We start from the raw sequence: 27,955 nt of genomic DNA, 5'->3' as shown, positions 1-27,955 counted from the left end.
CTTGTAATTCTTTGGAAAACTTTATCCTACATAGAAATATGTACAGTTCTTCGGAAAATTTTTAAAATGTTGAAGGTGTTTCAAATAAAAATTTTATGTCTTCACACATCCATCACGCACACAGGAACACAATTACTGCGAGGCTTTCAGGCTTTTTTTTCTGCTTACGTTTTCGAGAACAGCCTCGAAGAAAGGTCGACTTTGCTTGTTTTAATTGTTTTCCTGTTTGTTTGGAGGATGTATGAAGACATTAAAGTTTACCCATATTTACTCTTCTTTAATAGCTGTTTCTCTTTTAATTTTTAACAACATAACTTGGCTACATAACTAAGATAAAAATAAAGTGAAGGCTTCTTTTGCGAATAGAATTACTTCCCCTGAAGAAAAATAAGTGTGTAGAAAATAATTTAGCTGTAACAATTATAAAGAATTATTTCTCACTTTATAACTGAGTTACATTTGTACATCATGTCTGAAGAGAATTGAACACGTTTCCACACAATTAACCCTCACTATGCTCCAAGTACGTCACAAAGAAAAAGCCGAATATCTGAAAGTCAAAATTTCAGAACGAGAATTGCATAGAATTTAGTTTAATCATCAATAAAATCAACACATAAATACATTATCAATTGAATTATTAAACGAGAAAATATTTATTCTTACGTGGTCACAATGCCGGGATGCAAATTTAAATCATATTTTCAATTTATTTAATTTAAAATATATGCTCTCCACCTCAAATTAGTATCTTCCCCTGTACATCATACTTTTCCTCTTAGCAAAAGTCATGCCGGTCTAACTCCTTTCAGGGGAAAATTTTGAATTGGAATAATGTAGCCTTCGGTTTGCATCGGAAGTTCGTGTATAGTTAAACGACTTTCGTCTAACTCCGTTCTCAAGATTAAGGAAAGACAGACAAACAGACAGGCGACAGTCTGACAAATTGCATCCGAAAAAAAACAGAAATTTTTTGGTAGAAACTCGACATAAACTTTGTAGAATGCTCGGAAAATATAGGCTAAATTAAGAATAAAATATAACTAGTTTCAGGATAATAAGTATTTGTACCTCCCGTTTGCAAGTTAGAAAATTTATAATTAACACGAGAATATTTCTACCTTTTCTATCAAACATTTAATGAGAGTATAAAAATTTAACGAGGATCATTAAAACTGAAGAAAATATTCATAAAGAATTGAAATTTATACTCTGTATTCTCATTTAGTTGCTCGTTTCTCCATTGTAATTATATGTATTCATTTCTGAAGAATCTTCAATTATTATTCTTTATCAAAGGAATTTGCCATTTACGTGTTTTTTAAGGAATTCTTAGTAATATCAGAGGTAATTGCTTTGACTTCCTTTCTGTTCTAGTTAATTATTAACGGGAAAATGTAGATTTAAGTTTCATAAATATTTAATTTCTCTATCATTTATTAATATTTATCAAACTCATTTATATATTTTGTTACGTCCACATCAATTTAAGTATTATTAATGTTCTGACAACAGTGGATAGAGTGAACGTTGGTGATGCTATTATCTTCTACATGATGATTAGAAAAATATCTCAAAGTTAACACAGAATTAATTATATATTAATTATGGAAGATGTTTGCAACTCTGTCTTAACAGAGAGTTGCAAGCATCTCTTACACCTGACACATACTCTTGATGAAAACATTCAAAAAAAAAATTCGTTTCCACATTTTACAGTTTCGAACCACTGAAATATCTCGAATGAATTAAAAATAATTTGAATTTTTTACAAAATTATTTATATTCAGGTGTATGCTAGGAATTTGCGTAGTTTTTAAATGGTCTAATAGAAATTTTCGTAGAGCATGGGCGAGAAATTTAAATTTGATTGGGATGATGGGAAACAGCACCGCAACATGTAAGCTATCTGTCTTCATGGAGAATTATATAAAAATCTGGCCCTTACTTACGTGTTTCCAAAATTTTATATAAAGTCCTCCCTGAAAAAACACTTGAAATTTCTTACATACGTGAAGAAACCCCGAGAATTCCACGCTGCCAGCACAATGATCAAGAGAGAACCCACATCGTTTATTTATATTACGTTTGGCCATTGAAAGCCAAACAATAATTCAATTTTTACCTACAAAATGACGATTTTTTATGACTCTGCTCGTTTATTGAATTATGATGTGTAAAAGTTATCTTTTTAATTAATATAGCGTTTGGATTGTACGTATGCACGATTTGCAGAAAGTAATTAGGCACTGAGAAATCGTTATAATTTTTGTAATAATACAGTAATGCAATCATAATAAAATTTATCTGTTCATATGCAGTACATCAACTAATGAAATTTTATAATTCCTGCATCAGTTGCCTGCAGAGACAGCATGCCCAGTGGTCAAAAACTTGGCCGATTGCTTGACTGTTCGAAAGCAAGTGTAGATTGCTGCATGCTATGACCTGTGGAAATCAGTGGTTGCCGCGAAGAGATACGGTGAAGGAACATCATGCAACAATCCGTCTGGAAAAAATAAAGAAGTGCCATTCTAAGCTAATGACAATTTATTCGGTTGCGAACGTACAGAGAAGTAGGCGTCTATCCACGTGACTATCTCCGGTGATTTGAGGAATTTGGTAGATTACTCCGGTGGCGAAATTCAATTTTAAGACATGAAAGGTAAGAATCGGTATTTCAACTCAATGTTTTACATTTCACATAATTATCATAATCTTTGCATTAGAAAAGTAGAAGTTATAGAGAAATATCAATGCCTAGTTACTTTTCACCCACGTGTATTTATCTCCATGTACTTATTTAATCTATTCGAATATATGTTTCAAGGACTCACATTTAATAAATTATTCCTAGTAAGTTATTTTGTTTAACAGATATTTTACTTAAAAAGTTTATATGAACTTTTATATTAGTCATTTAGACCAAAATTACGTTTATATGTAAAAATATATTATTATAGATTAATTGAAGAATTTTATATCTAAACAAATACGAAATTTAATAATAACGTATAATAAAAGATCAGAAGAAAAACATATTCAAAATAAATTTATGTAGTAGAAATTTAAATAACAATTGGTAAATATACTTGAAATGTTACAACTTTTCACGTTGCTTTTACTTTGTAAATGCAGTGGAAATTAATTAAATCTTCCATAAAACAGTCCATTACTAACATTGTTTATGTACTCCCCAAGGACTGCCTCGGATCTTGTATCAATTTTTACAGCTGATTAGTTCCTGATGTTAAATCATTATTTTTAATTATCCATACATTCTATTCTGGTCTTCTCCACTTCCATTCTCAAACTGTTTGGCCTCCTAATCTGTCATCAATCTCAAACTACAGAATACTTTGTTCTATTCTCTCAATATTAAATCTTTATCCATTTTTAGCATTAATTTTACAAAATTATAAGTTAAATATCTCTGTCTTAGTTAAATCTCGGTTTAATGTCTTGCAATATCGACTAATATTCCTTCAAGGAACTTGAGTTATTCCACTTTCATTTTCTTTACTCGTTAATCTTCAGCACATGTTTTCATGTCATGTTTTCTTCCCAGAATTTGTAATCTCTCGACTTCTCCTATTTGCTCTGTTTATTTCAATGAGATCAACAATATTTTCTCCATTTCTTCTTCCAATAATCTCATCTAGATTATTAATTTAAGGGCAACAAATCTTTATCACATATAAGTTCACTGTAGTTTAATTTGTGTAAAGACTGTTTATAAAATAAGAAATGCCTGAAATCAACATCGTACATGGATGCTCCTAATTGAAATTCACTTGTACCTCATGAAGATATACGCGCCACTGGTTGACACTGGACAGTGAGTGTGTCCTTGGACAGACAGTATGAGTAATAAAGTACTGTGAAGAGTAAAACAAGAATATAGATTAATAGAAACGATTAAAAAGAGAGAAATACTGTAAATGGACATCTGTGGAGGCACTCAGACTGTTATTCTGCACTTCTTGAACGAAAAGCTGAGGGAATACCAAAAGATGATGTTGAGCAAAAGAGATCTTCATGGATCAAACTGGCTACAGAAAGGAAAATGTTAGGAAAGTAACTTGAAGACCCAACATCCTTAGCGTGAGGAGGAGAAAAAAGAAAAAACATTAATAGAAGAAGAAAAAACCAGAATAGAAGTTTCCCTTATATAACTCTTAAATTCCCACTTCATCTGATTATCCATAACTTTTCCAATGTATTTTTCTCTAAATGTTTTCTTTAGTATCATAAACCAACAAGTAGCATAGCAGGAAACAAATCCTAAAACATGAAAAAAAACTTCTGAAATGATATCTTTGATACTTGAATTGTACATTTGAATTACAATAAAATATATATATTGAGTTTTTAGACTTGAGCCTAAAAAGAAAACAAATAGTTTGTTTAAAATGCGAGGAAAACACTCAAAAGGACTATAAGTATTAAAAAAACAGAAAAATTTTGTGAATTTTAAGGAATACATTTAGAATTATCAGCATATTCCCTTAAAAAATACAATTGAATAAAAATTAAATTGCAACTTTCAAATTGAAGACATATAAATTTCCACTTTTATTTGTTTGTATGTCTGCCCTTAGTTAAATTCAGAGAGGAATTAGATAGATAAAAATCGAGACCAGATATGGAAAAGGAACTAGATTAACTATATATGAATTTATGATTTGAACCGGAAATCATGTAATTTTTAAAATTAAAATATGATTAAAAATTACCTGGTATTATGACGATGTCACAATAATTCGATTATATTACTTTTATACACATTTTCGGCCATATTTTGTTGTTTTTGTTAATTTCGTTTCCTGACTACTCGAAAATTTCCAGACATTTTCAAGTTTTCCAAGTTTTCCAAGTGAAGGAGAAACATGGCGACAGCATTTAATTTAACACTGTTTTGATATTTATATCAATCGAGCTATTCATATGAAATCATATAAATTTTTTAAAAAGTAAATGCTGTTAATAACAATACATATCCTTTATATTATTAAAGGACTTGTTATTGACTCGAAATCCGAAAATAATTCCTTTTGTTTACAACACTTTTATTTTATTTAGAACATTGCCATCGTAGTTCCCTAAGGATTTTTCAAGCACTCGAAAGTAAATAAATAAATTAATTGTTAAAAAAATCTAATCAATAAAACACAAGTAAAATATTATTGGTGTGACAAGCAAAGATTATTGTCACATCGTCACAATGCCAGGCTTCAATTTTTAATCATATTTTTCATTTATTTAATTAAAAATATATGCTCTCGATCTCAAATTTGCAGTGTCTTGCCCCTGTATATCATACTTTTCCTCACAACAACAGAGTCGTGCAGGTCATCTTTGTAAGTCTATTTTGAGGAAAATAAACTTCTAAATATTCTATAGAAAATTACGCAAAATCGAGTAGTTGTATCAACGAAAAACGGAGTATAAAACAAAATTTCTTAGATATTTATAAGAAGCATTAAGATAAAATACGATAATGCACAAGAGAAGATTTGCCATTACATGCAGCTGTTGCAAAGAATTTATAGAACAAGATGCTAAATAATTCAATAAGAGGCCATTACAATGTCTGTTTATAAATAAAGATTGCCTTGCTTGGAAATTGTAAACATTTTGATTGAAATTCTGTATAAGTTTAAATTAAAAAATATCATTTATAGGAAATAAATTCATTCCTATAAAATTGCTAATTGAATTATTATTCAGTTAATATTTTGTTAATATTCTGTTATAATAAGAATATTAATAATAAATATTAATAATTATAATATAATATAATATAATATAATTATAATAATTATAAATATTAATATTCCGTTAATATTCAACAAGTAAATATGTATATCTATTGTAATTTTTTATTGAACAAAACAGATTTAATTTTGAACAGGTTTTTGTAAAGCCTGGATATAATAAAGCATTTGAATTTGAGCAATTTAGCCTATAAATGGTTAATTGCCTTTTCCCATCTAGAACACGCAGGCCTCAGCGAGACTAACGCCAAATGAATAAGGTAAATACTATAGAGCGAAAAAGAGCAAAATGCACATTGATGCTTGAAATTTTTAATCTGCAGATCATGAATTAGTGATTTGCAAATCATGAATACGCACATTCAACCAATTTCTATTACTCTACAATGGAATTTCTTCAGTTTTGTTGAGTAATTGTCAACTATGTTTTGTCAGTTAGTTACTTCATACAAAGTGTTAATGTTTAATCATATTTTTCATTGTTAGATTTATTTTTCAAGTAATTTCAAGTCAATTTTTGCATTAAAACATAAAATTAACGTTACTTTATTTGAATTAGAAATTACAATACCTGTTTCGAACTGTGGTCGTCCTGTTTTGACAGTTACACTTCCGATATCTTTTCCTTGTCCTTTAATTCATGTTCTGTTATAATAATCGAGATAAGTGATCACTTCTGGAATTAAAAAATAAAATTTATCATTAATATATTTATTCGTATATCATTTTTCTGTAAATTTTCTATGGTCACACTGTGTAACCATTGCCTAAAGACAATGAATGTCCCATCATCTTTCAGAACCAATTTTTCTTGAAGACAGGCAAGCAAATAATACGAAGCGCAGTCATGCAACCGGACTGAAATAAAACCCGAATAAACATGAAAATAATCTATGAGACATGACTAGCATTTTCATGAAATGAAAGGGAATAGACAAAGAAACTGAAAGATGCGTCAAATAATTGCCAGGCCAAAATAGCGAGAATCTACTGTGTACAAAATTAATTTTATCACGAAAGATTACAAACTTCTTACAAAGTTTTAAATCTAAATAGTAAGTGTTCGTAAAAAATTAATATAAAAATAATTAAAAATTTTGTAAATACATATAATAACAATACGAATAATACTAATGTTTGAAAATGTCATCCAGCAGTTCTGGAGAATCCGGAATCGAATCCGGTCGAGCAACTCTCCGGGAATTTTTCGGAGGTGTCCTTCCCAAATATATCAAAACCATTTCTATTGTGGGATTGTGATCAAGCTCAAAATGAGTATGAAAAATACCCCTCTTAATACCCACAAAACAAGAGTTCAAAATGAATTAACAATTGGTTATTGTAACATCGTCACAATATCGGACTGCAATTTTTAATCATCCTCTAACTTATACAAATGCCGTGATTTCCGGACCAAACCAGAAGTTCATACGCGATTAATCGGAGTCGGAGACTCCGATTAATCGCGTATGAACTTCTGGTTTGGTCCGGACTAAGCTTTCCATATTGGTCTCAATTTTCATCTATCTGACTCCGTTCTCGATATTAACGAAGGACAGACAATGGAAATGTATAGTTGTGCATTTTGAAAATTGCAGCCCCAAAATACAATGCAACGGAATTACCATTTCCCTGCACACATCTACAAAAGAGAATAAAGAAGATAGGGAGAAAGGCACATAGCAGCACACCATATCTATCAACATTAAAAATACAGATAAAAAATTTTATAATGACATAGGAAGTTAAAGCTAGCGGTGTTTCAAAGTACTAAAAACGTACCACATGTACTGGCAAAATTATCTTCTATCTATCACCCAGTCCCTACCCGTAAATTACTCTTGAGATATTCCTTACAAGCACAGACAGTTGACGAGGCATTCAAACTCATAACAATTTAAGAATAATGTAGTTATTTCAACAAATGAACAATGCATTCTTCAATCCTTCCATTATTGGAAGGATTACAATAAACCAGAATTTTTGAATTTTTAAAATTTATAAAACTTTTTGACAGATTATTATACGTTAATTATCATATTTAAATCCTTTCAGTGTTAACGGGGCTTTATCTTTCGTATTCAAATGCAAATTTACAGTTTAATCTCATCAAAGGTTTCTCATTCAAGAGGAAGCTTTGATCCAATGTGTGATGAAAAAATTAATAATTCCTCCTCATATTTTTCTTTCTGCAGGTAAAGAATATTTAAAAATAATGATTTAAACTGTACTTATTTATTTTATTTTAATAACATATTCCATTGGATTATATATACCAATCGTGTTCCTGTCTCGAATGTAGGATCCAAGACGTTAATTAACATAAAATATCCTACGATGTAAGCCTTATATTACACAAAATTATACATGAAAACTTCATAAGTGTATATTGCCCAGAATCTCTCACAATCAAAATCCAGCAACGAGTTGCACGACTTTCCCTCCAAAATTGTCTGTAGCTTCATCTATTATGAGATTTTATTTAGACACGTGAAGATAACCGGAAAATTCCATGCGGCAAGGCACGAATTAGCGACTTTCCAGTGTACAGTACAATGGTTTATCTACTGAAGTGGGTAAAAACTTACATGGAAAGAATGGAAAGAAAGAGAAACAGGGAGTGACAAAGGCTGGAGCAAGTGGATGAGCATTTAAAGAAACAGATCTTATGAGCATGAGAGATGTATGCAGAATCAAGAATATTTGGAAGAATGAAATAAACTGATGAATATATGTTTGATCTGTCTTTCCTATTGCCCACCTCTTCTGAGGAATGGGGTGAAGGTATGTATGAGATTCATTAATTTCACATTTTCTTAATTTCCATGTTGAAGTTAACCAATATTTTAAACAATTTAATAAAAAAGATCACATGACTTCCTGTCCAGACCAGAAGTTAGTATATAGTTAAGTGATATTCCTAAGCCTTTCCATATCTGATCTCGATTTTTATATATCTAACTCCGTTCTCGAAAGACAGACAGATAGACAGACAGACGGACAACAGTGAGGATGCATAGACTATGAAATTAGTCATTTTATTACAATATAACGAGCAAGTTGTAGCTATTTCTTAAATTTGTAAGAAGCTTAATATATAATTTAACAAAAAACTTTTAATAGCCTTTTCTCGATAAGCTTGTGAGATAGAATCAACTGAAATACGTGGGTAATGAAGACACTAAAACAATTATCAAAAGTTCCTTACTGTGGGGATTTTAGAAGTTAATCCTACAGCAAATTGTGAAAAAGATAAAGAAGTAACCCATATACAGAACTTTCCATTATCTCTCACGATTTACCTTGATGATTTAAGGCATTTCTATCTGGAAACGTACATGTACTCGATCTAATGCTGCATTAATGTTGTTGGCTATCTTTACAATTTCCAGAAATGATGTCCTAAAAGCATCCAATTGGAGCAAAATGCACTTTCTCATTCTTTTCTGTGGATTTATATCCTTTTTCTCTTATCTGATCTCATAACAGTTACTCTCTCGGCATCACGTTACATCCGGTTTCCTTTCACAATAGCAATTTACTGATATCTAACTTATGTTTACTACTTTTATTTTTCTTGTAGACGAAGTAAAATTAACACTAGTAGTTTTATTGAATATTTTTTTAAATTTTATAAAACTAGAAATTGCGAAGTCCACGTGGATAAACCACGATAGGGCGTGCAAACTGTTTTCGTCATTCTTTTGCCACCTTTACGTCATACCACTTTAAAATTTAATAATAAAACAAGCAATTATTTATTGTAACATCGTCAGAATGCCGGTCTACAATTTTTTATTAAATATTTTAAATTTATTTAACCTAAAATATATGCTCTCGATCTCAAATTAGTAGTGTCTTGCTCCTGTACATCACACTTTTCCTGATGACAACAGAGTCGTACCGGTCCTCCATCTAACACCTTTCAGGGGAGAATTTATAAATTGTCCATAAAATCTTATATAAATATAGACGTTTGTAGGTATGTAACTACAGGAAGGCCTATGCATCTCAATAGGGAGGTAAATCAATATACAGGTATGTATCTTAATAGGTACAGTACGTAACTCGATTTACGGGTATAAATCTGAATAGGTACAGTACATAATAATTAGAATAATAAAAACTGTTTTGAGACAAAGTATCGACTTTAAAAAAATGTCATCTGATTACATATTATGGATATTCACTTTTTAGGTTTTAATTAAGAAAAATTGTAACACACGAGCAGACATAAAATCCTACATAAATTTACAATATACTTTAATTTAAATTTAACGAATAAATTTAACTCTTTTTCATCTTTATAAATTTAATACATTTCAGTTACTCAATACTATAAACACGATTATAAACCGGAAGAAATTTACATCGCTCGTCCTAAAAATCGATAAAAATTTAACACGCAAACGCAAAAAATAACTTACGCACCCGCCTGAAAACATCAACAAAGGTTTGAATCGACAAACAAACAGACCAAGAAATGTTAACTGGTTCATTTTAACGCATGGAGCTACGAGAAAAAACTGCTTGTATCTTTTTAAAGTGCCATTCCAGAAAGGCATTAAGATCATCGAGAGAACATTTAACAGAGAGAAAGTAGAAAGTTTTCAGTAGGAAGAGTAAATAAAAGGTCGTCATAGCAATGTCTTTACGATTTGTCAACTCGGTTTTATTTTACTTTCGACTTCTACCCGGTCGTTACCGAGTACTGTTCGTCTTTAAAGACCCCTGGGATGTTGGCTTTGACGCAAAGCAGAACAACAAATGGCATCCTTCTCAAAAAACATAATTCTTGCAAATTAATTTATTTTAACTGTAAGCCGGATCGATGGCGAGTTTCTCTTTAAATTATTTATTTTTTTTAAAGCTCATTTCTCATAAAGAAAATGGAGATCATTTTTAAGAACAGACGGTTTAGACAACCGAGCAACAGTAGGTACAGTATACTTGTGACTCGATTTATTTCTGGTTTTTTATGCTACTTTTAATTAAACGAATCGTAAAATAATATATTAAAATTTTAATTAACTTTCTCTTTCAGAAAATCTTTTTTGGGGGGGGTTTATCTATTTCCGTTGGTTTATACGCGTGCTAAATTAATTTTCGAGTTTATAATGATTCCTCCACTTCTTTATCTCAGTGACGTCATTAATTACCTGCAGCTATACGGAAGAATTTCATTGTTCTCTCGGAAATCAAGGCTGCTTAGGGGATAACAATCGTATTGTCGACTGATGTGGGCTGATATCTTCTTTATATGTCATCGGTTTTTGAGGACGTCACAGAACTTCATCCCCCACTGAACTCATTCGAGAACACATAGCTTAGAGTTATATTATAAATGCACTTGTTTATTTTGTTTCTTTTGTGTTTATCTACGTTTTCTGTTCTGAAAAACAGCTTGTAGTTTATTATTCATGACTTTTTATGCAATTTATTCTATTGTTTTCTACATCAGAACAGAGCAAGATGTAAGTAATTTCCTTTGAGAAATTTCTGTTTCTCTTCACGTTTCATCCGAAAATATCTTAACTTTATTTATCTTCATACATATTAATTATAAATTTCGTTTCGAATATTTATATGGAGGTTCTCAAAATATTTCAAAATATAGTTTAAAAGTTTTAAATTTTTATTATTTGCATATTTCACATTTTTTAAATTAAAGTGACTCTCGAAACTGTAAACTTTATAGAGCAAAATAGATTAAAATCGAGACCACATATGAAAAGCTTAGTTGCCAGAGACCTGGATTAATTATATGCAACCTTCAGGCATAAACAGGAATTCATAAATTAAAAGGTAATTAATTAAAAATCTACTGCATATGTTTCTTATATATTGTTTCAAAATAAATTTTGTTCTCCTTGTCTTTTAACACCTCTATCATCCCTCCCCTTAAGTTCCCACTTTGAGAATCACTGGTTTAGAATATCACATATTTTTAGTAGCGTAATTTAAGAGGGACCCAAGAGTCTGGGTTCCCCTTAATTTTTTAAATAAATAAATGAAAAAGATGAAGTACGGTAGAACGATTTATATATGGCAAACATACCTATGCACGTGTAAATATAGTATAAAAAATTAAATAATCATCCACAGCACTAGTAGCTACACCAACAGCGGTACACGGATAAAAGTTGGTTTACAATTTAAATTTAGCCTCCTAATAATCGATTATAGTTACTTTACTGCTTTCGTCCATATTTTCATTGAATATTCTTGAAATGATCTATGCCAGTAAAATATAGTAAAACCTGTGCAAACCGGAAACCTGCCTAATCGGGAAAAGTTCTTCAGAACGGAGCGATTTTCTACATTAAAAAGGAAGCTGTTCAAAACGGAAACTTGTCAAACAGGAAAAAGTATTCGGTACGGTGTGATTCCGGTTTATGCAGGTTTTACTAATGTAATTTGTTCATATTTTTGGATCGTTAAAAATAGTTATAAACTAGAAAAGTCCTTTCCGCAAATCGCTGTTGTAAATTGCTTTTAATCTCCATTAAAAATTTTTTGTCTTTTGTAAACAGAAAAAAAAATAAATATGAAGTTTAAGACGGTAGTTAAATGTTTTCCTTCGCCATTTGCTTAATTAAAGACACTTCTCGAGCAAAAAAAATACCTTCGAAACAATTAACTCTCGACTTTCTGTCTTAAAGAAAAAGAAAACAAAGGAGGAGAGAAAATGAAAAGTATGACGCTAAACGATCCAAAGCAGCAAATATGCAAATTACCAAGATAAATATTACACGAATATTTTATTTCGATCTATTTGAAAAGAAGCAGGGAAAAAATTAATATTAAAATTACATTTTAAAAATCAATTTGTATTGAGAAAACTGCACAGAAAGAAAATATAATCTAGTGAAGAAATAATAGAAATTACTTATATTCTAACAAAAGAAGAAGGAATATTCTGAAAATATTTCGTAAAAATCACCTAAATGATACTTTGAAAACACTTTATATGTAATTTAAAATATATGCTCTCCATCTCAAATTAGTAGTGTCTTGCCCCTGTACATCATACTTTTCCTGTTAGCAATCGAGTTCTGCCGGTCATCTATCTGTCTCCTTTCAGGGAAAATTTTTGAATCGAAATGACGTGACTTCCAGTGCAAATTGAAACTTTGTATATAGTTAATCGGAGTCTCCCACCCTATACTTCTCATATCCCTGTTCTCCAGATTAAGGAAGAAGAGAAAGTGGGAATTTATTGGTCTAAACTTGCAGCAAAATAAGCATATTGCTTACCATTTAAGAGTGAGAAAGGAAACAAAGGAAAATAAACAGTATTTATTCCCCGTCAATATTTCCTGGATGAAGCGATGTTGTCTTCCTGTAGAACTTGCTTCACCAAGGTCACCAATTTATGTCATCGATTCTTACGAAATTAATATGACGACCCTAGAGAGATGCATTTGCAACGACTCATAAACAACCGCAGAATTAATTACGTTTGATATTGTTGATTTATGAGAAAGATTTGGAAATTCAACTGGGACCAGATCAGAAAAATATTCAATAAGTTTTCGAGCGATAAATATTGAGTGGTTTTTACCTTTAATAATAAGAAAAAAGACGTAATTTATTTTGAAAATAGTTGGCATCTTCCTAATTCTTGAAATATTTCCCTTTATAAGTTTATTAATAAAATATTTTTCAGATCAAATTTTGGAATTTTTTGACGTTTGTTCTGTTTCACATTCAAATACTTCTTACAAATTATTTTTATTTGGAGTTAATTAAATAAAATTTAAAAAATTATAAGCACGTTTACAGTCTATTGTTTGTTTGTTAAGAAATAACAACGCAACACTTGGACGATCTGCCTAGGGGAAGCCTTTCGGGAGGTCTTTTAAGGGAAACTGGCCCCTATTTAGGAGTTACAGATGTGGAGAAAACCCAGAAAACTCCACGTAGCCAGCCTGTCCGAGCGAGACGCGAACCCACGACCAAATCCCAGTGTTTAGGGTACGAAGACTGCTTGGCCACTGGTGGGCCTACAGTCCATTGGTGAGGAGCAAACCCGTGTTTTGTACACGAGCCAACTACCAGTTTTCTGTACAAGAAACAGCTCCTTATTGGGATGGTAGGCACGCGCTGATAACTGAGAAAACTTCACGTGTCCAATCCATTGATGAGAAGCGAACCCGTCACCCAACTATTGTGTCCTATGGATCCACTTAGTAACAAATAATAGACAAGCTAATCCAATATAAATTAAATTTAAAAAATAATAATTTATTGTTTAATTTAGTTCAAAATTTAAATTCCCAAATTAAGAAAGTTATTTAATCGTATTATATTAAACAAGATGTAAATTAACAGTGAAATTTCCTATTTACTTTGAAGCAAAGTTAATACACTTTACGTTAACCATTAATTTGCCAAATAATTTCACTTCAAGAGTAATTTATCAGAAGATATTAAATTAAAATCCTACAAAATACAGTTTAAACGTAGCAATGATAATTGTAAAATATAGTGAAACCTCGTTTAACGAGCACTTCGCATAACGAGCAAAACAAATTGTAAATGATGCCTCGCTTTACGAACGATGTTTCGCATAACGAGTGACAAGGAGATGGAAAGTCCCTCTCCTCGTCACTCTGTGTTTAGCACTCGTTCTGCTAGCATTTTAGTGTCGCTTGTGATCACATATTTTTCCAAACTTTTGTTCACACATATTTCTTATAAACATCAACAACCATAGCCCGTTATATAATAAACACGTCAAACGATATACCAAATTCTTGGGCTACTCAAAGGCTATAATTAAATATAAGAAATTAATTAATTTGACTAGAGGTAGGCAGTTATGCTGCCATCTCGTATTAAATTTAATGACCAATTCCAAATTAAATTTTTAAATTAAAAATCAACTATTTATAATTATTAAATTTAATACGAGATGGATGCGTAACTGCCTACCTGTAGCCAAATTAATCAATTTCTATTATTTAATTATAGCCTATAGATAGCCTAAGAATTTGGCATATCGTTTGGAGTGTTTATCAAACATATTATCTGTGATTTTTTATTTGTTTTCTGCAAAAAAGGTTGGTTCATTATGCTAGTTAAGCGAAGTTCCACTGTAAAATAAAATGTATATAAATGATTAAATAAGACAAGGTAACATATAGGTAATCTGACAAAGAGGGAATGCTTCCCTTCAGGACTTCCTACATCTACGGAAAAACTGATTCCTATTTAGAGACAGAAAACTAATTCTCATTTGGGTGTTAAACACGCAAATAAATTCAGAAAACTTCACCTTCCCAGCCTATTGGTGAAGTACGAACCCGTGACTACCAGTGTTCTACCAATCCACTCTGTCACTGGTAAACTTAAAACTAGTTACAGATATGACACATATTTCCTGCATAATTATGTCAGTTTTCGGGTTAATCACGTTGTATTCTCGATATTTATGCAAAATTACCCTGTGTTTAAATACATAAATGTTCAAAAATAAATTACTTGCCGCTGCTCTTAGTCACTTCTAAAGTAGAGTCAATTACAAGAGTGGGTCTATCGAAGGATATTAGCATTAGAAAAGACGAAAATATTGGTTTTAGCCATATCTAATTAACCGAATCGGATCCTGGACAAACAGTAATTGCAATTACATTGCCTTCTGTACATTTGATTATTATGTCGCTTGTTATTAGACAGAGGATAGAGTTTAAATTTTATGTTTACAATAAGAATATTTACAGTTAAAAATCAAGTAAATTTTCAAAGGTTGAGAAGATTCGTAATAAAGGGGTATGTAAATTCGTTCGGAGAAATTCACTCTTATCGATAGAAATTATGCAAATTTGAATATTTAAAGTTTATATTTTGAATTACGCAAAGTATAATTAAGCTTTCTGGAAGGGTATCTTCGTTAGTATATAGATAAACGATTAGAAAGTAGATAAAATTACCGACCAGCTCGTCATCTGCTCGATTTCTCTGTTCAAACCACCAGAAACTTTGAATTAATCGATACCAAACTCGTTCGACTTCACTCACTTGTCATCGATTCAAATAACGATGCTAATTTCAAATTATATACGAAATCAGACGTAAATAACTTGTAATTTAATGATCAAATTCTCGCTAAAATGGTTATAAACGATGGTAATTGCAGTAAACTAGCATAACATAAAAGATAAGATTCTTGATGTATACAGAAAACAATTGATGAAACATTGCCCGCAGGAATTACAGAATTAAAAAGATGTTGCATAACATAAAAATGAAGAGGAAGATCATAATTATAATTATCCGTGAAGATCATTAATCCTGTTATCCAATATGCTTAAGTCTTCCACTAAACATACGCCATTTTAACAATCGCAGCAATCAAATCGTGATCTATAAACCTAATTATAATCTTCGAGTAATTAAAGCTACAATTATCAGCCTCAAAATTTAAATGTTTTTAATTAATAATAAAACATAATTTTAATAACTCTTTACGTAATTTAAGTTCTTGTATTACACGTAAATTAAAAATTATAGATGAGATCGCTACACGCTTTTAAATTTAAAACAAATTTGAAAGCATTCTTGGCAGTAAATCTAGTTTCTGGTTGGGTGTATCCAAAAAGTAAACTAATTTTAAACTTTGCACGCGCGAGAAATGCACACCAAAGAGGTTTCTCGGGGAATAAAAGAAAGAAAATTCAAATTTTGTTGGCAGAAGGAACCAAAACCAAGTCATTTATCGATCGAATGTTCGTAGTCACAGCTGATATCCTGCCAGAGATATCATTCCGGAAATACAACGTTATACCGAGATAACAGCGTTATATAAATGTATGTTTACACTAATGTCCTTTCTTGGTGTTTTGTGAACGTCGTGTGATGTCACCGGATTTTCTCCATTCGAGTAAAACGTTACAGAAAGTCTTTCCTCTCATTTACTTCTCCTTTAGCCAAGTTGATAGCTGTTAAATTTAAGCAGGAATCTATATTAATGCTAAATTTTTATACGGTTAAATGTATCTAATTATCTCAGCTAATTGAAATCCGTAAAAAGTTGCGTGTAGAGCGATCTGTTAGGATGTTTTATTTAAAAACATTTGCGCAGAGATTGGTGAGGTGAAATTGGTAATAGTTACTAAAATGTACTACAGTACAGTGTTTATTGACCCTAGTATTTACAAAAACGAAACTGCAAAACATAAAAGGATTGCTGAAGCTAAAGTTAAGAGGGTTTGAATTTAAATGATTGGGGTGGAGACCCCACAGTACTTTTTCTAGGGTGTCAATGAATGTTCATTCCAAATTTGGTGAGAATACGGTGAACGGTATAGAAGCCTTTGCGTAACAAATATACAAACATGCATACATAAATTGACTTTTATATACTGTATATATATAAATTACATACGAAATGTTAATCTATTGTATTCATTTATCGATTTCATGTCGTTTCCTTATGTTCAAGATCAACAGAATCTCGAGAGAATAGTGAAAATAATTAAAGTTGCGGCTATTAATGTTAAAGATAGAGGAAAATAACAGCACTATTAAATGGAAACAGGAAAAAAATAATGTTGATATCTTAATAAGAAATGAAATTTAAAAAAAAAAACAACAGAAAAATGTTTATTTAAGAAAAAAGTTTAGTGTATAAAGCAAGTAAAGATTCAAAAGATTAAAAACAAAATATAATTTAAACACAACAGAATCTTTGCGGTTAGAGTTTCATATATTAAAATGAATATTAAAAAATAAAAAATATTGCAGAATGCTAAAAGAATTAAATAAATTTAAACATTAAATATTAAATTACATCTAGAAATAGGCTACAAAAATTATATCCCATGAAAGTTTTTCTTTTTATTCGCTTATTTTCTCTTATACTTTATAAAAATTGCGTTAATTTTTTCATTCATAAAACCACACCGAACACAAAAAACAAAGACTTGTGTCCAGTGTCTTCCTGAATAAAAAACGAATACATAAATTTTACAAAATATGTCAGTTATTCAGGTGTATTCTCGTCCATCGGTTTGTCAGTCCTTCCTTAACCTCGAGAACGGTGTAAATTAGAGACCAGATATGGACCCTTAGGGAGGAAAGGACCCTATTAACTATATACGAACTACCGGTCCAGATCGGAAGTCACATTATATCAATTCAAATATTTCCCCTGAAAGGAATTACATAGATGACTGGTACGAATCTATTGCTAACAGGAAAAGTATGATGTACAGGAGCAAGACACTGCATTGTAACGAAAAATTTCAGCCCAGCATTGTGACTATGTCACAGTAAATAATTGTTTAGGATTAAAATTAAGTGAAAATTCTTCAATAAATTCTGAATCTGTCCTATTAAAGCTGTAGGATTTACACAGCACTTTATCTGCATCCGAAGATACATTCGTTTAACACAAGAATCAATGATAATCGCGTGTTTATTTTCTCTCTCCACTCTCTCCCCGTTTTCTTAACTTACGTTCCAATTTTTCTTAATATGTGATTGAAGTTGTTTTCACAGATTTATAGATTGAAATATTAATTTTTATAATAACTGCTTACCAGACTTGAACTTCGTTAGTAAATCAGGTAAGAAGAAAACCTAAAAATATTTACAGAATCAAAATTGCCGGACCTTGAAGATTCAACAATAGATATTCACAAATCTTTATGCTGTAGAGAACAACAACACACTACAGCAGGACTTGGGTAGGAAGAGGATCGATGCCAACAACATAAATCTCGAGAGCATTAATTAATTAATTTTGAATTATATGCTCTCCACCTCAAATTAGTAGTGACTTACTCCTGTACATCATACTTTTCCTGATAACAACAGAGTCGTGCCAATCATCTATGTAACTCCTTTTTGGGGAAAATATTTGAATTGGAATCAGATATGTATTTAATCTGGGCCTCCTATATTATGATTTTCATATCTGGTCTCATCTTTCATCTGCCTGACATCTTAAGAATAAGGAAAGACAGACAGACAGAGGGACTACAATGGGAATTTATAGGTCTACAATTTTTCAAATTGCAGCCCAATTACTTTTCATAGTTTATTTACGAATAAATCCGAAAAAGTAAAAGTTAGAGAACTGTCCAAGAATTAAATATAAAAGATGCTAAGAACAGAGCGTCAGAAACACTTCTAGACTTTAAATTCCTAACAATTTGATGTTAATTCTACTTTAGAAGTTTTCTAAAGTAGAATTTGTCGACACCGAAAATAAAATTTACACTCGAGATTTACACTTTAAAGCGTGATAAATTCTTTAAATGTTGAGTTATTCTGGAAAGTTACGCACTTTTCTATTGTTAGATGTTTGTGTATAAAACAAGAAGAGAATAAACTTTGGCAATAAAATTCTTATGAAGGAAAGAAGAAAATCTAGCATTTATAAATAAAGATGTTGTTGCTAGAACATTAAAGATTTCAAGACATTTGAGTGCGACATCAAAAAGACCAGCAACTAGTTGCGTAACTTTTCCGGAAAAAAGTTAATATTGCGTGGGCTACATCTGTTATGACATCGTATTAAATATATTTATGTTATTATTTATTATAAAAAATGACAAAACCTTAATTTTGAAGGTAAATACGAGTTTTATTAAAATTGTAAATGATATTAAGGAGTAAAATCTTCATTAAATTCGAACCTCACTCCAGATATGACACATCACCTCCTCTATCTTCCTACCCTCTCGATCTTTAACCACCAAAATTTGTATGTATTAACGCCCCTAATACTTAATCCTCCTTGCAAAATTTCAGAAATTTTCCACATAGGGCACGGGAGTTAATAAGCTTCAAAGTGGATGAACATAATTGTGCCCCCATACACTAACGTTCATACATACAGAAGTCCCCAACTTTTTATGTATAACGGTTGGGAATATAATAATGTTCAACGCGCGTGTCTGTTATAGCACGATCCTCATAAACACGAGAAATTTGCTAACCCCATATTAAGTAAAATTTTAAATTTAGCCATAATTATCCCTGACATCAGTGTTAACACATTGAAGTTGTGTAAGATTTATGTGACCTTTAACAGACAATACATAGAATTTACGGATATTTAACGACAAAGTTTAAATACTTACTGTCCTGTCATTTGTTTTCATCAAATTTATATACTTAAATTAAAGGGGGAGAACTTATTTCTTGACAGAAATGTTTGTAGAAAGATCTCTTTATGTCTCGTATATGCTTAAACTGATTCATTAAAGTAGAATGAAGGGGGTTGAAAACAGGAGAATCGAATGTGTTTGGAAGTAACTTCTAGAGACAATGGAAATGTACGGAAAGACTAAACAACATCGTTCAAGGATCACTAGAAAACTATCTCTCCTAAACAGAATACATCAATACGAAGTGCACTTTCATAAGACACGTGCACTGAATAAAAATTTACTTAATTTTTTTCTGAAGTACTAAACTTTGATGTTTTCCTGGAAACTTAAGCACTTTCTTTTGCCAAATATTTCTTTGTTAGTTAAGAATAGAAATCTCTGGACACTAAAATTCTTAAAAGGTATAGAAGAGCATCCATAATTTGTAGAGAAAAGTTTCGAAAACATTACACTGTAGAAAAGTACACTATAAGAAAATGGAGAAGAAAAAATTCGAAAGTGCTGTAGAAGTGGATCCAGAAATAAAAATAAGGCCAGTATTATCTTATAACCTACACTTATGGTAAATATTTTAATCCAATATACAAGACAAGATTCAAGTGTGTAATTTCATGCTAAACGAACCATTTATAGAATATTAAATTTACCTTTCTCCTGATTTTCTAGTGATAAAGATTTACACTTGTCATCAGATTCCTTCAATTACTTCTATTACAGACCAATTTCTTGGGCTAATGTTCTAGTATATCCTTGCAAAGAAGATGGGAAAGAGACGAGAACATCGAAGTCTGCTCTATACAAAACTTACAAGAAAAAACCACGACGTATATCCAGATACAAATGAGTAGATCAGATCAAAAGGACCTCGAGGAAAGAGGTAGAAAATAAGAGATTACAAAGAAAGAATTAGGAGAGAGAGAAAAATTTAGAGAAAATCCCAAACCTTATCTCACCTAGGACACCAGCTGAAGTTGTAGGATGTACAGTACAAAGAAAAAAAAACAATTCGGTCCAGTTTACAGGGGTTTGACAGGTTTCCGTTTTATTAAGGTTCCATTTCCAACACGTTTTACTGTACTTCAAAATCACCTTTGAAAATGAATAACGTAAGAGCAATACAATAAGAAAAACCCAGCAACGAGTTGCTTATTTTCCCGGCGACATTTGGTTGCTCCATCTGTTATCATATTTATTTAAAAAATTTTTTAATATTTTTTAAGTATTATGAAATGTCGAAAAGCTTAATTTCGAGGGTAGGGACGAGTTTTATAAAAATTGTAAATGCTAATAAACGAGTAAAATCTTCATTAATTCCGACCCCATTCGGGATACAAGACGTGATCTTTTCTATCTTCCCAACCCCTCGACCATTAATTACGAAAATTTAATAGCGTTAATTCCTCTAAAAAGCAAACCACCCTGCAAAATTTCAGAAAATTTCGACTAAAAGCACAGGAGTTATTAAACATCAATGAGGGTAAAGAAAATCATACCCCCCATAAACACACACTAAAATAAAGTAAAAAGGGAAGAATTTGTTGGAATTACAGGAACATTTGTAAGACAAAACTTGATGAATGGCACCCTCAGATTTCATTACATGTTTTTTTTCTTCTGCCACGAAATAAATTAAACGAAAGGCGATATTCTTCGTAGCCTTTCGTTTAATTTATAGAAAATAAGAAAAAATATTTAACAACTTTAACAAACTAATCCAAAGTATAACCTTCTTTTAGGAAAATTTTTTAAATAGTATTATTAGTATAAAATTAAGAGTTTCCATTACCTTCCATCAAAACAATATGGTGAGATTGCAATTATCTAGAAAGAAGGAAAGAAAAGAAAGATGAGTATTACCTGAAATGTGAGACTGTTATTAACAGAAGAAAGTAGTATGTACCTTTTATATATCGAAATAAATACTTCCAGTTGATGAAATTCTCTGTAGAAAACTTTATATAAAAAAAAAGAAAAAAAATTGTATTTCTTTTATAAAATTTAGTAAACTTTATTAAACACGATAATTTTAAGTTTAATTCATTTTCTTTTCTTGTTTCTATTAATTTTTTTCGATGATTTTTTTATTACATTCTGTAAAATCGAACATACAAGTCATCCAGCTCGTTTAGTATTGTATCCGGCTTTTATATGTAACAAAAGGAAAGTATGAAGATCTCTCAAAGAAATCACCCCCATGATTTTACAATTTTGGATTCGGAGGACCACCAAATGTCAATAAATGAGAAAAAATCTGGGGTTTTTCTGTTTGTATGAATGTTAGTGAGTGGGGTTGGGTAGAGTTTTGTTCGCCCTTTTTAAAACTTAATAACTCCTGTGCCTTTGATCGAAAATTTCTGAAATTTTGTCGTGAGGTTTTTGCATTATGGGCATTTATGCTATTAAATTTTGGTAGTTAAAGGTCGAGGGAGTGGGGAGATATTAAATTTATTACTCTATACATCAAAGTATAACTTTTAATTAAAATCACGTGACTTCCGATCCAGAGAGGAAATTTATATGTTACAGTAAAAACCAGTTTTTAGTTAGAACGCGTTTTAACTAGTTAAAACCAGTTTATACTGGATGTCTTTGTTAAAACCCGTTTTGTCTAGTTAAAACTAGTTTTAACTCAAATTCATTTTTGATAAGCAGTAAATTCTAGTTATGACAAAGACATCCAGTTTAAACTAGTTTCAACTAGTTAAAACGCTTCCTAACTAAAAACTTGTTGGCAGGGTTGGCTGTACCTTTGTGGCATATACCAACAACTTGGAGAGTACCTTTCGGCAAAGGCATCTTCAGCATAGCTGCACTGTTTTTCAGGCTGAATTATCTGCTATCCTCTGTGCTGTCGAATGGTGCAATAATTACTGTCATCGACAATGCATTAACATCTACACTGACTTAGCGACATCTGTTTTTGCGCTAAACGATGACAGGAATACCCATTGTATTGTTAACAGGATAGATTGGTGCACCATTAATTCTAACAATCGGTATCCTTTGACGCGTATTACAGGTCACCATGGGAATAATGGCAATGACGGAGCAGAGGAACTTGCTAACGAGGCAGCAGGCATGATTCTGTGTGATTGTATCTAGAATGATCGGCCACTCAGCTCCATAATATTCCGGATAAATACTCACAATTACTATCTGTAGCAAAGAATGTGGAAAGGTGAGGGCACTGGAGAAATCAGTTGTCTCTTTTTCCCAACAGTGGACTCGATAAGGCACCTGCAAAAAAGCAGCCTCTCTCACAAGGAAATTCAATTTATCACTGGGCATTGTTGTTTTTTCAGCTATCTGTGTTGGTCTGATATTCAGGGCGACAGGGATTGTGTACTATGTGGGGAGGAGGACGGTTCCATTCGTTACCTTTATGAGTGCCCTGTTATGGGAAAAATCCCACCTGGAAATCAGGATGGTGGCAAATTCCGAAGGAGTCAACTGGCCCTGCTCAGCACAGGCACTTATCAGTAATCAGGCTTTGTTTAAGAGCCTCAGAAGCTTCATCAGGGACTACTTCGTACATATTGGTAACAAGATGAAAACCAGTCACAGCTATCTTGTCACATTACGCAAACTTTGTACATATATATGTTGCAGTCAAACCCAGTTTTTAGTTAGGACACGTTTTAACTAGTTGAAACTAGTTTATACTGGATGTCTTTGTTAAAACCTGTTTTGACTAGTTAAAACTAGTTTTCACTCAAATTCATATTTTACTAGCAGTAAATTCTAGTTATAACAAAGGCATCTCGTATAAACTAGTTTCAACTAGTTAAAATGCGTTCTAACTAAAAACTGGTTTTCAATGTAACACATATATAGTTAATCTGGGCCTCCAGTCAATACACTTTCTCATTCTGGTTTCCTTTCTTATCTATAAAGCTCCGTTCTCGAGATTCACTATGGACGGTCGTATAGACGGCGACACTCGCAAGCTGCAGACAGGTTCGAAAAAATTTTAAAATAAATAAAATTTTCTGTAAAATAAGCAAACAAGATGAGTTTGTGGTTCCTTTTTTTGGCTTTCTTCATTCTTTTACTTCGGGGAATTATTCGACAGAACACAAATTTTGAATCGCTTTTCGATTTGTTTCTCGTTCACTGGCGACAAATATTGATTTAAAACAATTTGAAGAAATCCGTTTTAGATTTCTAAAAAGAAATTTCTTCGATTAACTTTAGGAAATTTTATATAATTCCCAAGTAAACTATTACAAAGAGGTAAAATGTTTAACAGTCTTCTGGAATTGAAAGATTCAATGAAAGTTTAATGCCATTCTTAATTAGATAATGTGTAATTATTGTAGAAAATCGAATTTATTAGGGTTTGGATTCAAATCCATCAAATTATAGAGTAATTTTTTACTGAAATCTTCATGTTTTACACCTAAAGATTCCTACTGTCGTTTGTCTGTCCTGCGAGAACGAAATTATACAGATGAAAATAATACCAGAATATCATCACGTGATGAAAAGACCAGACAAAATCTTTATCCAACGTCTTATCTTATCCTAAACTGGTAGAAGCAATTACTTATTATGACTTGTGTATCTGGTCTCGATTTTCGGTACCGGTGTGCCAGGCTAAGTATACAGGAACTTCCGGTCTGTACCGGAAGTCACATGATTTCATCTTAAAGTTATACCTTGCTACGTAGAGCGATAGAATTTGGTATAGAATTGATCCTTGCGATAGTTTAAATTAATTAAAACATAATTTAAAATTACAGTCAGGAATTGAAAATCTGGTCTCGATTTTCATTTCGCAGCTTTTTAAACTTATTTTTAAATTAAAATATTATTAAAAATTGCAGCTCGGCATTGTGACGACGTCGTAATAAGTAATTGCTTCTATCATTTTAGGACAGGATGAAAAAATTCTCTGGATGCGAATCAGTACGTCGATTTTTAACGTAACGTTTACTACGTCACAAGAGAAAAAGGAATAATTTAATAAAAGGAAAGTAGGGTCTTTTCTCTTCTCTATTAAAAATAAATACAATTTCGGGTTAATGTTACCTATGGTTCCAAGATGGTGACTCGTCTGATTCCAGCAAGTAAATAGTCAGGAAACACGTTCTAACCTAACCTATTGTAATAATTTTGTTGGTAATGATTATGGTAATTTATTAGAATAGGTTAAGTCAGAACGTGTGTCTCCACTGTTTCCCTTCTATTTGCTGGAATCAGAGACGAGCCGCCACCTTAGAACCATAGGTAACATTAACCCAATTTCGAAATTATTAAATTCCTACTATTAGTTCACACTCTCCCTATATATATATATTGTTCAAATTTTCAATCGTTAATAAAATACTTTCTATTCATCCACTCAAGTTCAAATACATTTTTTAAACTTGTAGTGGATGACACTTGATGTTAATACAATTTTTTCAAATATTAATTCATTAATTAAATTTAATTATTGGTTAATATTACCTGTGGTATCGAAGATGGCGACGGGGAAATTTTTTCCCCTACGTTCGAGATGGCCGCGTTTCCGGTAATCTCGAATCAGATTCTCGAGTGATAATCTGGAAGTAGATTAACAATGGATAATCTCGAAGTAGAATACCGAGTGACCTAAACGTTGGGGGGCGTACCCGTACTATCTGTCGCATTATGCAAATTAATAAATTTCCCCGTCGCCGTCTAATATCTAGGGGAAAAAATTTCCCTAGTAGGAATTGACTTTAAAAATTTTTTTATATTGTTTTTTTATTTATTTTCTTAGAAGAGCGAACTAAAATGGGAAGGATTACAATTATTTCTATACCTGACTCAATTTTTCTTGAGAAACTGTTTAATTTCGATCGTCTTAACGCATTGTTTCTTTTCTCTGTTTAAACCAGTGTTTCTCAACCTCTAAGCTGACGCGAAATTCGTATTGCATTGAATAGACTAGTGACTACTATAATGTTATTTGATTAATTATTGTACAATATAACGAATAAAATATCTAATTATTCTTAATATAATGTTTTACTATATCGCCCAAAAAATTGTTTTTCGGTCCCCAAAATATAAATCGTTACTAATCGCCCCTAACATGGAAAAACGCCCACATGGGCGCGATATCGCCCCCGTTGAGAAACACTGGTTTAAACGAACAGACATATGTTGGATACAACAAATATTTCTGTTTTTTTTACCACATTTTTCTTCCTTCTTGCAGCCTGTATTAATTTTTCATACTCATCTGAGCTGCTTCCTACATTACTGACAAAAAATCTGTCTGTCAGTTACGTTTACTGTTTAAATTCATTCGTCCGTATTAAAGTAGAAAGAATGGGAGAAAACGAAAGACACTTTTTTACAGAATTTATTTTGTATTATTAGTAAATACAAGATTTGAAATGAAATTCGTTATTTTCTTTTAATTTGTAAAGATTAGTTGCTTGTAGAATTGTAAAAAATATTAAAATCCAGACTAATCGGCTTGAAAAATAAGCTTCCTTTACGTTAGGAATTAATTCAAAACAATCGAATTAATTTTATCTATTTAATAAAGATAGTCATTATTTCATTGCAGTGTCCTTCCACTCTTATTTAGTGGTAGAATGCTCTTCCTAACAGTAAAATGGACAAGATAAACAAAATTGACGTCTAGTGTTACCTAGTGTCTCTCAAGTATACCATAAAGAAGCTTATAAGACGATCTTCTGCGGGAGGAGTTGCAAGAATTTCTTCGAAAACGTTTCTCCTGAGGAATTAAACTGGGGAGCACCCCCTGTTAGGACCTCAAACACACATTGCCATCCTTATTTACGAAAATTCAAAAGGTGGCACAACTCTACCACCAACCCACGAGCCGAGAAGAGACCCGAGTTATTTCATTATTTGCATTGTAAACAATCAATTAAGCACTTTGCCTATTTAAATAACAAGTAAAAGTTACCATCTTCCTTCATAATCAGCTTAAAGAATTCCCGTGTTGAAGATAAGACAATACAATAATAATGGATAGATGATTCACCGCCGCTAATTTTAAATTCTTTGAGAGAAAATCTCATTGAATATCGAAACTACTATTGAGTTTATTATCCTAGCGCTCAAATAGGATTAAACTTAAGAAACTTATTATTTTCTCGAAAACAATAATCTCAGACACGAGAATAGGAAATTAATTTATCAAATAAATATTCAAAAAGTAAATTACTTACATGTAAATAGAATTTAATTAAAAATTCTTCTTACTTCATCCTCCACTAATTGCAAAGTTAAAAGTTTCCTTTTTTTTCTCCCTCCCTTTTAAACTTCGTTAAGTGTCTTATAATACAATTAAGATAATAAGAATTTTATTGTTTAATTAACGGAGTTTCGTATCGATTTTTATTTTTATTAAAATAAGAATAGGAAAAGTTTCGATTCTCTAATAAATATACCTAATCCACTCTCTAAAACACATCTCAAATAGGTAAAAACATTCCCATTGTCGCCCGTCTGTCTGTCTATCTTCTGTTAATTTCGAGAACCGAGTCAAATAAAAATCGAGTCCGGATATGGTAAGCTTATTGACGAACTTCCTGTTTGAATCGTAAGTGAGGTAATTTTAATTGAAAATTTTTACCTTACTATATAGAGTATTGTGACAATTAAACAACAAATAGCGGTTAAAGATGGATGAAAATCGAGACCAAATATGAAATACTAAGGGACCGGAGGCCCGATTATTGTCACATCTTTACAAAGTCAAGTTGCATTTTTTAATTTAAAAAAAGTCACGTAACTTTCGGTCCAGACAGGAAATTCGTATATACTTTCTTAAGCTATTAACAAAGCTTTTCATATCTGGTCTCGATTTTCATCTATCTATCTATCGTAATGTTTAACAATACAAAATTGCGAAAAAAACACGTACTGGGATAGTTGTGATTGAAATTTTATGCACTGTACATTTCAATGTACAGTACACTGCATGTGCTTTCAATAAGCATGTTTATAACTAAGTATATAAATATTTATAACAGAACCCATTGACAAGAAATGCAACCTCAATATGTGTATATGGGTGTTAGTGTGCTTGTGTTTGCGAGGTACGAT

The 27,955-nt window shown here is 31.5% G+C and overlaps 1 long non-coding RNA gene across 1 annotated transcript in view; it reads right to left on the bottom strand.

Annotated features, from left to right (window-relative positions):
- LOC136972031 (uncharacterized) overlaps positions 1-27,955 on the bottom strand; it is a 249,821-nt gene that overhangs the window by 203,667 nt on the left and 18,199 nt on the right. The window contains exon 2 of the long non-coding RNA XR_010880270.1: positions 6,349-6,453. This is a non-coding gene — a long non-coding RNA (uncharacterized lncRNA). The remainder of the gene's footprint in view (positions 1-6,348; positions 6,454-27,955) is intronic.

This window comes from Centruroides vittatus, unplaced genomic scaffold (assembly GCF_030686945.1).
Source record: "Centruroides vittatus isolate TY-2023 unplaced genomic scaffold, ASM3068694v2 contig_2747, whole genome shotgun sequence".
NCBI classification, from domain to species: Eukaryota; Metazoa; Arthropoda; class Arachnida; order Scorpiones; family Buthidae; genus Centruroides; species Centruroides vittatus.
This window is presented reverse-complemented; position numbering and strand designations above follow the sequence as displayed.